The sequence below is a fragment of the Macrotis lagotis genome, chromosome X (genome assembly GCF_037893015.1).
Source record: "Macrotis lagotis isolate mMagLag1 chromosome X, bilby.v1.9.chrom.fasta, whole genome shotgun sequence".
NCBI lineage: Eukaryota > Metazoa > Chordata > Mammalia > Peramelemorphia > Peramelidae > Macrotis > Macrotis lagotis.
Window position 1 is genome coordinate 519638445 of NC_133666.1, and position 15700 is coordinate 519654144.

At 35.5% G+C, this 15700-nt stretch overlaps 1 protein-coding gene and 1 long non-coding RNA gene across 5 annotated transcripts in view; one reads left to right on the plus strand and one right to left on the minus strand.

The window, feature by feature from the left end:
* Positions 1 to 15700, minus strand: part of PHACTR1 (phosphatase and actin regulator 1) — a 652586-nt gene that overhangs the window by 192941 nt on the left and 443945 nt on the right. The gene's annotated exons all lie outside the window — the stretch shown is intronic.
* Positions 5749 to 7542, plus strand: LOC141502807 (uncharacterized). The gene is made up of 2 exons (XR_012472655.1): positions 5749 to 6060; positions 7254 to 7542. It is a non-coding gene; the product is annotated as an uncharacterized LOC141502807 (long non-coding RNA).

Here is a 15700-nt window from a genome sequence, read left to right on the forward strand (position 1 = left end):
GACTGCCTTCTTTGGGGGTGGGGTGGGAAGGAAGCGAGATGGGGGGGATTGTTAATTTCAAAAAAAAATAAAAAAATTATAAAAAAGTTATTTTTCCCCTGCAGGATTATACTCACATTTTTATTGGGTAGATTATTCTTTGTTGCAATCCCAACTCATTACTTTTTGAAATGTCATATTACATTCCTTCTATTCCTTTAAAGTGGAAAATGTTAAATGTTTGTGATCCAGATTGTGATTCTTTCTGGTTGCTTGAGCTATTTTTCTCTTTGATCTGGGAAGTCTGGAATTTGACTATGATATACCTGGGAAAATTTTCATTTTGTGATATCTTTCAGGTGGTGATTGATAGAGTCTTTCAATTTCTATTTTTTACCCTCTCATTCTAGAATATTAGGACAGTTTTGTTTGTAATTTCTTTAAATATGATATCTAGGGTCATTCTTTGATCATAATTTATAGGTAATACAATAATTGTTAAATTATCTCTCATTAAACTATTTTACAGGTAACCCTATTTTTCTGATGAAATAGATACATTTTCTTCTATTTTTCATTCTTTCAATTTGGTTATTTCTTGATATCTTGTGAAGTCATTACTTGTCCAATTCTAGTTTTTAAAGAATTTTTATACCTCTTTATCCAATTGGTCAGTTCTGCTTCATAAAAAGTTTTCTTTAATATATTTTGACTCTTTTACCAAGCTGTTAATTGCCTTTTCATAATTTTCTTCTTTTGCTCTCATTTTCCCCAACTTTTACTCTAACATTCTTATATGAGTTTGAAAATCATTTTTAATTTCTTCTAGAAATTCTTCTTGGGCTTGAGTCCAATTCACTGTTTTTTTTCCTTTTGGAGCTTTGATTATAGCTGTTTTGACTTCATTGTTTTCTTCTGGGATTTTGTCTTCATTTTCTTTATTAATATAGTAAATTTTTATGGTCAGGTTCTTCTTTATTATATTCCAACCTATTTCTTGATTTTTTAATTTTATGTTAATGCTGAGTTCTGTTCCTAGCATGGAAAGAGAGAGATGGCATTTCCCCAGACTTCAGTTTTTCCACAGGTATTTTGCTCTAGTTATCTTTGAGTGTTTGGAAATTTACAGTATGTCCTAGGTAGTATGATCTAAAGTAAGTGTGGTCACTCCTGTTTGTGTGCTTTGGTCTTTACCTAGAAGAGCTCCTGATCCCTTGGGATTTTAATCAGTTTTTCTCTTTAGAATCCCTGTTCCCTTAGGATTGGAGGTGATAGTGTTACTCAGGTTTCCTTGATCCCTTATGACTGAAAGTGATACTGTTCTTCAGGACTCCTATTCCCATGTATCAGAATTGCTCCTCTCTGCCCTTGAACTGTGATCCAGAAGTTGGTATAGGCAATGAAAATGCCCAAAAGTGTTTGGTTCTGCATCTAGTGCTAGAGCAGGGGTCCCCTTATCATCCCTTTCTGATCAGTTGTTTGATTCTTTTGCTGTCTCTGGTTTGAGAGTTCCCAAAGACAGTGATGCTTCTCTTTCCACCATCTGGACCTACCACTGGTTAAACTATAATTTGAAATATTTTAATGTAATCTGAGGTTGAGTTTGAGGTCAGGCAGAACAGGGAAGTTGTGATCTAAAGTTCCTTGACCTTGCACTCTACAGTGAACTCAGGACAAAAAAAGTGGAAGTGAAAACACCTCACTAAACACATAAATACCAGTGTGATAGGACAGCCAAAAACACTAATGTAGTTTTGAGTTACATTAAAAGAGTTCTAACTTTCAAGGGTAAGGAGGGAGTTGCAAATCTTGGTGGACTTTACATAATAGGAAGAATAATGGATTAGAGAGATGAAGACCCAGCTGTGTGGTCCTGGACAGGTCACTTAACTTTTCTGAGCCTCGATTTCCTCATCTATAAAATGAGGGCATCAAACTAGATGATCTTGATGGAATTGCAGGAATTGCAGAGTACTGGCTCTGGCAACGGAAGAACCTGAGTTCAAATCCAGCCTCAGATTCTTAAAACTCTCTAGTTGTATGATTCTGTACAAACCACATAAGCCCAATAACCTTGTAAAAATGAAACTAAGATCTTTTCCAGTTCTAAATTTTTGATCATGGGGAAATCACTTTTCTCCATAGATTTCATTTTATTTATTCCACTCCTAAATTAAGTAATCATGCAGCCTCTGTTTGAAGACCACCAATGAGGGACAACCTATTACCTCCCAGGGCAACCCATTCCACTTTGAAAAGTTCTAACAGGAAAATTTTTCCACTATCTAATCTAAATTTACCTTTTTTACTTCTTCTATTCATTGCTCCCATTCTCTGTGAAATGAGAGCAAACAAATCTAGTCCATTTTTTACATGACAACTCATAAAATACTTTGATATAATTATCATGTCCTTCCTATATCTGTTTTCACAAGCTAAACAGCCCCTATTTCTATCCATGTAGCAAGGACTTAAACCATTCCTCATTTTCACTGCTATCTTTTGAATACTCTCCATTCTGTCCATTTCCTTCCTAACTGGTGATGTTTAGACTGACTATTATTTTAGATGAGATTTGACTAGGGCAAATTACAACCGAATGATTCTCTTTTAATTTCTAGAATCTAGGTCTTTTTTAGGGCAGCCCCAAATAGCATTCTGTTTTTTTTTTTTGGCTTTTATATATTATACTAGTATTTATTTACTTAATTTTTTTACTTCCTTTTTGTTTTTTTACTTGTGCTTATTAACTATTGAAAATAGAGTCAAGGAGCTTTTATGCCACAATCTCCATATTCTGACTGACTTAGACTCCCTAAATGTCCTATAAAATTTCCAACTTATACTAAGCTAGACCTAAGGAGTCTTCTTTTGGATGGCAACTTCCTGTAATAATAAAAAATCCAAAAATTGCATAGTTTTCTTAAAAGATAACCAATTTCTCAACACTTTAGGTCTGGCTACCCCTTTGGAGGGAGTTTTGTGCAGACGATTCCTTCCAATTCAAGCACAGGTCAGAATAGAAGACTTTGGAAGTCTCTTCCAACCCAGAAAATCTAGGATTCTAAGGTCTTATGGTAGTTCTGGCAGTGCAAAGATTAAAAAAAATAACTTAGTCCTTTCTTGCCCTCCAGGAATTTACAGTCTAATAGAGGGAACAATATGAACATATAATGATACCTTCTGCAACCTCCTCTCTTGAGAAGGTAATGGTGAACCATTCCAGTATCATTGCCAAGAAAAATCCAAATAAGATGATGAAGAGACAGATACAACTGAAAATGACTGAACAACAACCATCATTTTTAAAAAGGAGATCTTCTTTGGCACTTTCCAGTTTGAAATTTTTATGATTTTAAGGACCTCAGGATAATAAAATGCTGGAGATGACCTAGCTTTGAATGGATAGGATCATTAATGACACTGAAGAAATATTAAAAATAGCATCTGTCTACACTGAACCTTTAGTAACTGTACTAAACTGGGTCCTTTCTTTTGTAAATGCTCATTCTGTGATCTTTAATTTAAAGATATAGTCAGGAAATGTCTGGGTTCTGCATGACTTCTACCAAAAAAGGAATAAATCTAGGCCTAACAATTGTTCCCAACTGCACAGATTTCTGACCATGGAACATTCTTCACAAATTGCTTGATTAGGTAAGGCTAGGTCCTTTTAAATGTCTGAGGCTCTCTGCTTTTGTGCATTTCCCAATTAGTCTCCATTGCAATGTGGATTATCTATGAGGTTCTTAGGTACATCACTTAATTGCACCAGCCATGACACTATATAGTATCTTTTATTTTGTGCTTTAAACCATCAACAAATAGTTACCTCTCCCTGCTTTGCTTTTCTAATATTGTAATTTTCTTTCTATGAATTCTTTCCTTGAAAGAAAAATATATTTCTGTTCTCAACCTGTTCTCTCTTTATCAGTGGTCTCATTGTCTTTCATTAGTTCACTCATTAATTCTATACATACAACAGTCCCATATTCATTCTTTTTTTAATTTATATTTTTCAAGACAATGGGGTTAAGTGGCTTGCCCAAGGCCACATGGCTAGGTAATTAATTATCAAGTGTTTGAGGTCTTTGAACCCCAGTACTCCTGACTCCAAGGCAGTGCTCTATTCACTGCGCCACTGAGCCGCCCCTGCATATTCATTCTTTAGCTCATTCTTTAATTTCATTTCATATCACCAACTGCTTTGAATGTCTAAACCATTAGTGTATCAAATATCAATATATTCCAATGAAATCCTTTATCTTTCCTTCTGTATTTGCCATGGTCACTAATTTCCTTTCTATAAAGGATACTTCCATTTTCCCTAAGCCATAAATGACTCGTTACGTTCAGAGGTGATCACAAGTCACCTTCATTTAAAAAAAATTATGGCTCACATACAATCAGTTTCCAAATCCTGGTGATTTTACCTCCACAATATTTTTCAATCTATTCTCTTCTCTCCTCTCACACAAACTACTAGTTGATCCTGATCATCTTTTGACTGGATTATTGTAAAAGCTTAATTTTAGTCCCTCCATTTTCCTATCCAACTTCAATAGCATTTGTGTCAAAGTCAAACAGATATGAAAGGAAGTAAATATTATGTAAAGATACCTGCACTCCACATTTTGACTTAGAAAAGCACACATTAACAATTATATTTTAATCTCATTCTAACCCAACTTGGTAGTATTGCAGGCTGAAAGTGACCCACAAGTCCTGTACTTGATACATTTGCTCTCTGTGGTTGTCAACATAATCTTCCTGAGATACATATTTAAAAGTGTCACCAATTTACTCAGAATCAATGGATCTCTATTGTTTCTAGGGAAAAATATGAATTTCTCAAAAATATAAGCTCCTCAATTTTTACATTCAAATTACTGTTTAGGATTATTCCATTTTATTCTTATTCTTACTTTCTGTATTCTAACCAAACTGCACTACAAGCTGCTTTCATAACATTATCGTATCTCTTGACTCCATGTATTTGGGAGTTCTCCCCCTTCCAGGTCTGAGCCTCCTGATAATATTCCTTCTTGCACCTATACATGTAGACCTCCTTTAAGACTTATCATGCTATATCCTCTATGAAGCCTTTTGGGATCTACCTAGTTTTTAATACACTATTCATCCCTATTACTTTATTTTTATTTAACAATGTACATTCTATATACATCCAAAGGAACATAAGCTTCTTGAAGACAGGGTGAGTTCATTTTTTATTTTTTATATCACAAGCACAAGCATAGAGTTTTTCACAAAACAGGAATATAATCAAGATTATTAAATTGATTTGAATGAATAAATAAATAAGATATGCAATGCAGTTTCCTAATCCCTGGCCTCAATATTTTCATGTAATAGATATTTTTGTCCTTTCTATCTTCTACTGTGTTGGGTTATGATCCTCTTCATTTGTCATTCAAAATGTCTCATATTTCACAGAACCCCGTGTTTGGAAAACTGTTTTCTATTAATTTAATGGACATGACCTTTATCTTCTCTCTAGTTGACTGATCATCATGGGTCACTTCCTCATTAACACTAATAATCCTAGGTAAGGGAAGTCCTGGAGACTTAATGAAGGTTATTTGTTAATTGAGTTTGTCAGGCCATTTACTGAAGTCAAGCAAGTTGAACGAAAGCAGGGGTCTTTTAGCACACATTTGAAAGAAAAAATGGAGAGTTAGTCTGTCAAGCAGTGATGCCTTCTGAGGAATATTGATTACTGGGGCAGAACTAGTTACCTAGCATTATCACTGCACAACAGATGTAGCTCTCTGGGTTATATCAGGTCATGATGGTTCTCTAAGCCAGAATGGAAAAGTTACAAGACTACTGTATCACTATGTGTGCCTTGTGTTGGATGGCATTCAAAAAGAAAGATAAAAAGAGGTAGTCTTCTTGGTCTATTGGCACCTCTCTTTCCTTGCCAAAAGAAGAGAGAACACTGGTCTCAGAACTGATCGTTCCTTAGTTCCATACAAAATGTGTGAACCCGAGCAAGTCTAGAGGACCATCAACCTGGCAGGTATCTCAGAAACCATGGAGTTCAACTTCCTCATGTAACAGGTGAGGAAATGGGGTTCAGGGAGATTTTGTAGAAGTAAGCCACAGAATCAGAATTTGAATTCAGGTCCTCTGACTCAAGACCATTCTTTTCACAGTGCCTCAATTTCTTCATCTACAAAATGAGGATGATAATAATAATAGCTATCTCAGATAATATATGTGGGGATCAAAGAAGTAAGTTTAAACCACTAAATGGAATCTTGGCTATTATTATTGAAGACCCTCCAAAAGATAACACTATATTAATGCTAGGCAACTAGGCACTTCAAAAATGATGATTAAGATAAATTTCAATATCAAATTGTTTTCCTTTTCAGGGAGGGGATAAGGAAAAAATTTGGAACTCAAAATTAAAAATGAATGTTAAAAATCTTTTTGAGAAATATAATTGAGCAAAACTATTTTCTTTTAAAAAAGATTAACTTCAATTAGAAGAAAGGGCAATTTGTTCAGAGTTGGAAGATTGAGATCATAGGAAAATAGATTAGGACTTGAAATGGAAATTAGAAGTCATCTGGTATAACCCCCTTTATTTTACATATGTGGAAAATATTAATGTCACAGAAGTAGTGTCTCAGTTTCCAGATCTGTAAAATGAAAGAGTTAAAGATGATTATGTTTTGTTCTGCATACAATTGTCAGACATCAGTTCAGTGGTGATAAGGATTTAGAGCTACCCCCTATTAAATCTCTGAGTTATTTATTTGGCATATCTCCTCTTTTGGCAGAATTACAAAGAAATGAATGCATCTGCATAGTAGAATGCCAGAGAGGGTTGGCTTTGGCTCCATTTGTGTCTCCAAATTGACTAGAAGAGAGGAGAAACATCCTAATTTCCATGTCCTCTTCTCATTTCCCATCCTCATAAAGTTTTCTTTATTTTCCACAGAGTTGCATCTAACTCTTGAAATCCTTCAGGAGGTAATGATTTTATCCCTGAATTTTATGCTGTGGTATGAGAATTCCTGTTTATTGCCTTCATCATAACGCAAAGTGGGTGGTGTTGCCATTGCCTTGGGTATCACTCTTTTTCCCCTCCAGGGAGGTCTTAATAGGAAATGTCTGTGCTGGCAAATTCCTGTTCCTCCCTTATACTATTTCTAGCTTTGAAGAAAAATCATTGGCTACATGTTTGAATAATAAATGTCTAATGGGTCACCAATTCTTTTTCTTTTTCTTTTTTTGCATTGCAGACATCATATTTGGAAGTCAAAATTTTGACACACAGAAATTCCAGGAAAACCCAGAGGCAAATATAATCAGTTTTGTCCACTTCTTCTCCAAAATAGTCTATATCATTAAGCTGGAGTCATAAGAAAGAAAAGTCTATTAAATATGAAGTCTTCTAAAGAGGATGAAGTAGTTCAATCAACAAATGATAAAATCCCCTCATTCTATAATTATTTCTAAGCATCTGCTATATGTGAAACATTATTATTGACACTAAATTAGAATTAAAAGACATTTACACTTAATATATTCCTATCATTTCAATTGTATTAATTTCAAATAAGCAAACTGAATAAAAGTAATAAACAAGTTAGTCATTTATTGAGTGCCTACGCTGTGCCAGCAAGAAGGTATATATTTTTAAAAAGGCAAAAATAGTGTTTCAGCCCTCAGAAAGTTCATATTCTAATTTACCTTTGCTAATCCAATCTTTTTTTCATAGCTCAAAATAGAGAATTATCATTATAAGATAGTTATGTGAAAAATTCTTTTCTCCCTGTAACTTCAAGAAGGTTAAGAGCATTTTCAACAATCAAATGAAGTTTAAAAAAAATCTCATCCAAAGGGATAGACTCTCTTGTATGGCAGACTATAACTCATACAAACCTGCTCATCCTCTGCAACTGCCCCTCTAACTCTTATCATCTCATAGATTCACATTTAGGCAGTCTATCTAACCTGCTGAACCATTCTTAATGTTTTTCTGATCTCTAGAGAGTAGGAGCACCTTTTATTGTTGTCATTTTCAGTCATGTCTAGTTCTTCATGAACCCATTTAGGGTCTCCTTGGCAAAGATCCTGGAACAGTTTACCATTTATTTCACCAGTTCATTTTACAGATGAGAAAACTGAGCTAAAGAGGGTGAAATAATTTGCTCAGGGTCACACAGCTAGTAAGTGTCTAAGATCACATTTGAACTCTACAAGACAAGTCATGCTGACTCCAGACCCAGTACTCTAACCCTATCTCCTCACAAACAGCACATATACTAATTACAAATCACCCTTATTTAAAGATTAGAAAAGTTCCCCGAGCAACTATTAGAAAGAATAAATTGCTATGAGATAAGGTAAAAGAACTACATTTCTTTCCAAAATTCAAAATTTCTGACTTTGCTAATTTCAATTCATTTTTCCTCATGTGTAAGAGGAGAAGCAGAGTAAGGCAAAGGAAAGAACATTGTAATTGAAGGTAGAAGATCTAGATTCAGTTTCTCACTTTGCCATTAAACTTGTGTATTCTTGGACTTCTAATCCTCTAAAATCCTAGAATAAATTATTACCTCCAGAAGGGTCCCAAGAATTTAAGGTTCTATTATTCTATAATTATATGACCTTTTTAATTGCTCTAAATCTCTACTACTTTGAATTAAATAAACTTTTATTAAACACTATATTGCAAAGCTCATGATCGTTAATGAAGTAACAAGTACAAAAGCAGAAATAGTCTTCCTGTTCATGGAACTTGTTCTTGTCCTTTATTTTATTTTTTTTAGGTTTTAGCAAGGCAAATGGGGTTAAGTGGCTTGCCCAAGGCCACACAGCTAGGTTCTTATTAAGTGTCTGAGACCGCATTTGAACCCAGGTACTCCTGACTCCAGGGCCGGTGCTTTATCCACTGCACCACCTAGCCGCCCCTTTGTCCTTTATTTTCAAAGAAGACCAATGACATCACAGATGGTGACTTTTAAGTGAGGTAGAGTTGTACAGAGTCTTCAGCCTCACTCTCTTCCAAAGTCATCAAAGTCCAGTGGTAGGACAAAAGTCAACGTGCTTGGTAGTGGTCTGGGATGCCGTGTATGGCTTTGGTGTCTCCAATGGCTGATCAAGCTCTAAGTGCTCCATGGAGCCTGCTTCAGTCAGTTTGGAACAAGTTGTTCTCATTCTTCCATTGTATCAGGGAAAAGGCTTCAAATATTTGGGTGTAGTCATCCCATTCTACTGGGTGGATAGTGAGGATACAAAATGTTTCCAGAAAGTAAGGTTTACTGATAAAAGAATCATAGATGATCATGGTTATTGATAGTTTTGTTCAATCCCTATATGGAGGAGGACAGAGATGTAATCTTCTGTATGGAATACCAATGGTGTGCTACCTACTTTTATTATAGAAGCATATATAATTTCTTTCCAAAAGTTCCAAGATATTAAAATATTAAAAATATCTGTAAAATACAGAAGAGTATTTTTAAAAGTCCTGATTAAAATACATTTTATCATACTACTATCATTGTACTTATCATCACCATTACATCAACATATCTCATAAGGTAGATTAATTCTAAAAAGATGTGAGAAAAGTCCTAACTCACAAGAAGTGAGGTACCAGAGAATCTGCAAAAATACTATTTGCAAAACACTGTAATTGGTCCTCTCTTTTGCATATAATTTCACATAAGGTCCAAGGATTTAGATACCAAACAAGCAGAGTTCACATTAAGCATACATGACACAAGGTCATGTCTAATTTGCATTGCAATTCCAATTACACCTTTGCTCACCGAATATTAATATGCAGGTTATGAAAGAAGCAACAACTGAAGAGCAAAAGTTTACTTTTTCTACCTGGTCAAAGACAGTTTTTGAGTTTTATACAGTTAATTACACTCACTGTAAAGATAAGAATATGGGATTTGGAGTTAGAAAAACTGGGTTCACATCTCAACTCTGCCACTTCCTAATCAACTTTGAACTTTTCTCAAGGCTAAATATCTTTTTAAAACGTCAAGTTTCTTTGTTTTTCTGTAACATGAGAGGATTGGCAATTCCAGAAGATCATCATGGGATAGATTGATACATATCATTTTGGCCATAGGCAATGTTAGAATTTGGTTTTTTGATTCTGAATATTTGTTTAAATGGTTTTCTTTTTCTTTTTTCTTTTCAATGGGGGGTGTGGGAGCAAGAAAAAATTGAGCTTTGTTAAATGAAAATGAAATAAAATTATATTTGAACAATTCAATAAAATAATTGTAATAACAAGTAGATTGTTTTTCATTAAAAATTAAAGAAAAATAGAGACCAATCAGTGAAACACATTAGGTATACAGCATACTGGAGTGAACAAACCTATTAAATGAAAGGAAGAGAAAATAATTCCTTGTTGATTTAAAAAGTAAAATTTAACTGGGACCTAATCAGAAATAGTGGCTGGATGTCCTCTAAGTTAGCTTCCAGTTATAAATCTATGATCTACCATATCTATAATAAATTTTAATAGAAATAAGAAAATAGAGGTTTATCTCTTTTATTGAGGTCATCTAAGCCTATCTGTAATCAAACAAATGAAATGCAGGTGAAACATATTAAGTTTTAGGAGAAAAGGAATTTATACCTTAGAAACCCATAAGTAAAAATGAAGGTAACTTGCTTTAATAAGCTGCTCCTCAAGGAAAAAACGTAGATACAGGATGGGACTCTATTATCAACCACTGAGTACATGAGTTAGAAATGAAGCATGCTCAAGATAAGGCTGTATATATTTTCACTGTAAACATTACACCAGCACAGTTTCAAGTTCTATTGTAGCTGGTGATACAGTGATAGTGAATATAGTGCCAGGTTTGGAATTAGGAAGACTCATCTTCCTGAGTTCAAATCCAGTCTCACACTCCTAGTAGCTGTGTGGCCCTGGACAAGTCACTTAAACCTGTTTGAGTCAACTTCCACATTTATAAACTGAGTAGGAGAAGGAAATGGCAAATCATTTCTGTATCTTTGCCAAGGAAATTCCAAATGGGGTCATGAAGAGTCATACATAATCAAAATGACTGAATAACATTTTAGGAGACAATAAAAAATACTAGATTTATCTATCAGAGGACGTGGCTTCTATCTTATCCTTGTCACTTGCTACCTGTGAGACTTTAACTGAACTCTCTGTGCCCCAGTTTTCTCATCAGTTAAAGAAAGAGCCAGATTAGCTTGTTTATGTCCTTTCCACTTACAATATATAATCTTGGGATCCCACAAGTCTTTCTTAATATGGAATATTTTCCTTCTTAAAAACTAAAGATCTCCCTATCTGAGAATAGTTTGTTCCTTTTTTAAGCTCTGTAATAGACTTCTAGCTGGAAAAAGAAAAGACTGAAAGCATTCCTTGCTCCATAAGAATTTTAAGATTTTGTTATGTAGTTACAGAGCAGCAATTTAGACTTAGCATTCTCCTCTCTAAAACATTGTTTTTTGTCTTTCAAGAGTGGAAAAAGTATCCTGAGCCTGAAGTATGGATATTCATAAAACTGGCATTCAACTGACCTACACTTCCTAACATACTCTCCATTCCAAGATAAATGTGGGGGATGAAAAAATTTCCAATTAATCCCCAGGACTGTTGAGTCAATGTTGACTGGTGTAGATTAGTTAAACCCAGTCTCTGAAACTTAATTGTATTTATTTCTCCTCCAGACCAATCGATAGCTCCTTCTTTGAGGATTGTTAGAAACTAATTATGAAATACATTATCCAAGGCCACATTGCCTCCTGGGAAAAAGAGAGAGGCGTTATTCTGAGTTCAGGGGTGAAATCAAGGAGGAAGCAAAGGGTCAGCATCCCCACAATGAGCCAAAGGTGACAAATATCCTCTGCTTCAGGAAGAGAGCTTTTGTTTAGATGCTGAAATGCAATATGAATTAGGCTACTTGATGCTTAGCCAGCCATAAGAAACTGTTGGCAGACACAACAGATTCAGGGGTGAAATTCAAGTTTCAGAGGTCTACAGTTTATGGTTAGGGAAGCTTCCAAGAATTATAGGGTAGGACTTCATATTCCCTGGTTATTATAAGGCTTTGCAATTTTTACACAAATTGGATAATTGAGGTTAGTTTGGAAAGTGGCAGTCTTGGTTTTTCTCTTAATAGACATAGGGTTTAGCTCATAACTTCATATCTGGATCAAGATTTTATTTTCCCTGGGTGGGGGGAGGGAAGAGAATAAAAGAAAGAGACTTAGTGTCTAAGATAAAGTCTTTTGTTTGTTCTTTTTCTATGCTCTATTCCTGAGCTAGGCAAATGCCACTGATATCCATGTAGACTCTCAAACTACTGAGAGCTTACTACTCAACCCCTGATGGATTAAGACATACTCATTGAGCAGCTGTTGATATGGCCATGTCCCTTCTTTTGAGCTGTGTGGAAAGAATTAATTTATGTACCCAGATATACTGCTGTTCTTTTCCAATTCAAGTCCAACAAATACAGATATCTGCTTTATGGCTGGCATAGAGTAGGTAATTAATAAATGTTAATTGGATTGGATGTGCATAGTACAAGATAGAGACAACAAGAGATATAAAGATAGTAGACAGACACTATTCATGATGGGCTTACAATTTGTTGGGGAGAAGACTATGAAAGTAAGGATGAAAAAGGAAGATGTGATAAACTTCTCTTGCTATCGACTGAATGAACCATAGTACTGGTCTTTAACATAATCTTCCCAAGCCTCTGAAAACTTGTTAAGAGCAATTTGAGATGTGTGAGCAAAGATGGTACAGAGGATAGAGTATCCAGACTAGAGTCAAGAATACTCATTTTCATGAATTCAAATCCAGCCTCAGAAACTTACTAACTCTGTGATTCTGCATAAGTCACTTAATTCTGTATGCCTCAGTTTCCTCATTTGCAAACTGAACTAGAGAGGAAATGGCAACTCACTCCTGTATCTCTGTCAAGGAAATGCCAAATGCAGTCTTTGAAGTGTTGGACACAACTGAAATGACTGTACAACAAGACAACAATGAGTAATGAATATTTCAACATTATTTCTTGTACTTTCAGCTAACAATCATTCAGCTAGATCTGATTAGACGTTCAAAGAATATATGTTGGTTGATTATTAACTTGATTCCTCCTAGAAATTCTTTCTCCTGCTGTGGATGCCACAGTGCCTAATTAAAGATAATGGTGAAAAAAAACAATCATGGTGACCCAACTGGGATGAATTCATGACTACACATATCATATAGCTACATTTCAAAGTTGAGGGAAAAGGTACAAGAGAGAGAAAATTTCTAGGAAAAGGATAGGGGTGTGACTGTGTGTGTGTGTGTGTGTGTGTGTGTGTGTGTGTGTGTGCTAAGGAAGACTAATTATCATGTAAAATTACAAAATTACTGACTTGGCAGTGACTGTTCATTTCATAGATAATGAAATTGAGGTTTAAGAGAGTGAAATGAACTTGCTCCAAATCAAACAAGTGAAAAGTAGTAGAGAAGGGACCAGAATCTAGTAGTATTAAATCCCAGACCACCAGTTTTTTCTATTGTCATCACAGAAAATAATCCTGAGATGAAAACTCAGAGAGCACCAAGATAAATCACATCACTGAGGCCCAGTGAACTGATATAATTTACCCCAAATAACACAGCTAATTGATGGTAGAATTGGGACTAGAATCAAAGTCTCCTGCTTTTTTAGCAAAAGCCAATTAAATGCAACAACATTCATTTAAGGGATTACCCTGTTCAAATCACTAATGCTCTTAAGAATACAAGTTCTTTCTACTACAACATAATATGAATATAGATTATGGAATTTCAGGGTTGAAAGGCACATCACAGAGCATTTCATCTCTGCAACATCCACAACAAATGGTTATCTAACATTTAATCCAAGACAGGAAATTCACTACCACCTAAGGCAACTCATTTCACTACTGGACATTTTCAATTGTTTGATGTCGTCTTACTGAATGTGAACAAAATGATTGTGCATGTTAAAGAGTAGAGAATAGAGGAGCAGAGATCTGGTGGAAAGATTCTCTCTGCATACAGGTTATGTGCTTATTGCAATAGCTCTACCCTTGAGTTCTTACATTTTTCTGTTTTCAGTGAAAAGGTACAGATCTCCCACATTATTCTGATTAATGTTTTAGTTATTTTTGTGTATTGCTCTGTTATTCAGATCAATTGATAAAATTTAAACCCTTTCAGGCTGTAGTGGACTATGCCAACTGGAATTCTATACTAATCTTGACATTAATATAGAAGCCATGCAGAATGGAAGGCTATTCCATTGCCTAAGAGAAGAACTGGTCTGTATCAGCAACAGAACAAGTAAAAGCTTCCAAGTCAAAAATAGTGGGATTGAGTCTATTAAAAACCCTTCAGCTTCTGATCTAGGATACCCAGTCATCATGATCATTGTGCTCATCATCATTGCCATCATCATCATCATCACAATAGGGTAGGAGATAAAGCCTTCAATACATATCAGAAGCAAGTCAAGTTCTAATTGAGCTCATAGGATTGGGTATGAATTGGAATGAGTAATTCAAAAGTTAGCAAGAATCACAGATTGGTTTGAGGATCTTAGAAAAAATGAATTAATTATAAGGTTTCTCTATGATTTGGTTAATTATCCTAAAACTCTAAAGAACTAGTTCTTTACAGCAATGGTGTCAAATTCAAACAGAAATGGAATCCTCTAAACCCTACATAAAGATCCCTGCAAGTCTGAAGTTGACTTAGAAAACCACATACTAATTCTACCTATGTTCTATAGTTTTTTAATTTTATTTTTTTAACTACTTAGTATTTATGCTCTAATCTGATCTGAGTTTCAGTCAGGTGTATCGATGCTAGAATGCTTGGTGTCTTTGCTCTATATTATTTCTAGAATCTATTTCAGGTACATAATTCCTAGTAGAAAGCAACCTAGCCATAACCTGATCTCTTGGTGAAGGTCTAAGGACCTGGGATGACTCAGGGTTTCCTGATGCTGTCCCCAACAGAGTAGAGCCCATGTCTATACATATGATTATTAGTTAGAACTAAATTGGAGGGGGGATGAGTCAAGATGGCAGAGTAAAGGCAGGAATTCCCACAGGCTCTCCCCCATACAAATCCATATACTTTTAAATGATGACTCTAACCAAATTCTAGTGGGAGAACCACAAAAAGACTTAAGTGAAACAATTTTTCATCCCACGACAAGTTGGAAGATCCATGGGAAGAGTCTGTTGTAAGTGGAATTAGAAAGGGTTGCAGTTCAGCTCAACTTGGACCAGAGCAAACCAGCTTCATCCATCCAGAAACAGTTCGCAGACACCTGGGTCCCTAGGGGCACTTGGGCACCTGGGAGGGGAAGGGAAGGGCAATTTCTGGACCCCTCAGCCCAGGGATTGACAAGGACAATTGGAAGGTCAGCAGGAAAACTCTGTTGCCTCAGAAGGAGAGCAGAGCCCAGTCCAGTGCAGGTCTCTGCTCTAGATTCTAGGGCAGAAAGGAGTGCTTGTGGTCATCCACAGACTTTAGCACAGGCCAGGGGAGCAGTCAAAGGCTCCCATAAGACCTTACAGAATTGAGCTCCATGAAAACAGATGTAAAAACCCTCAAAAACTAGGGACAGTGTGTCCTCCACTCTGGAAGAAGAGCACCCTCTTAATAATGAATTAAAATCAAGGGAGTAGC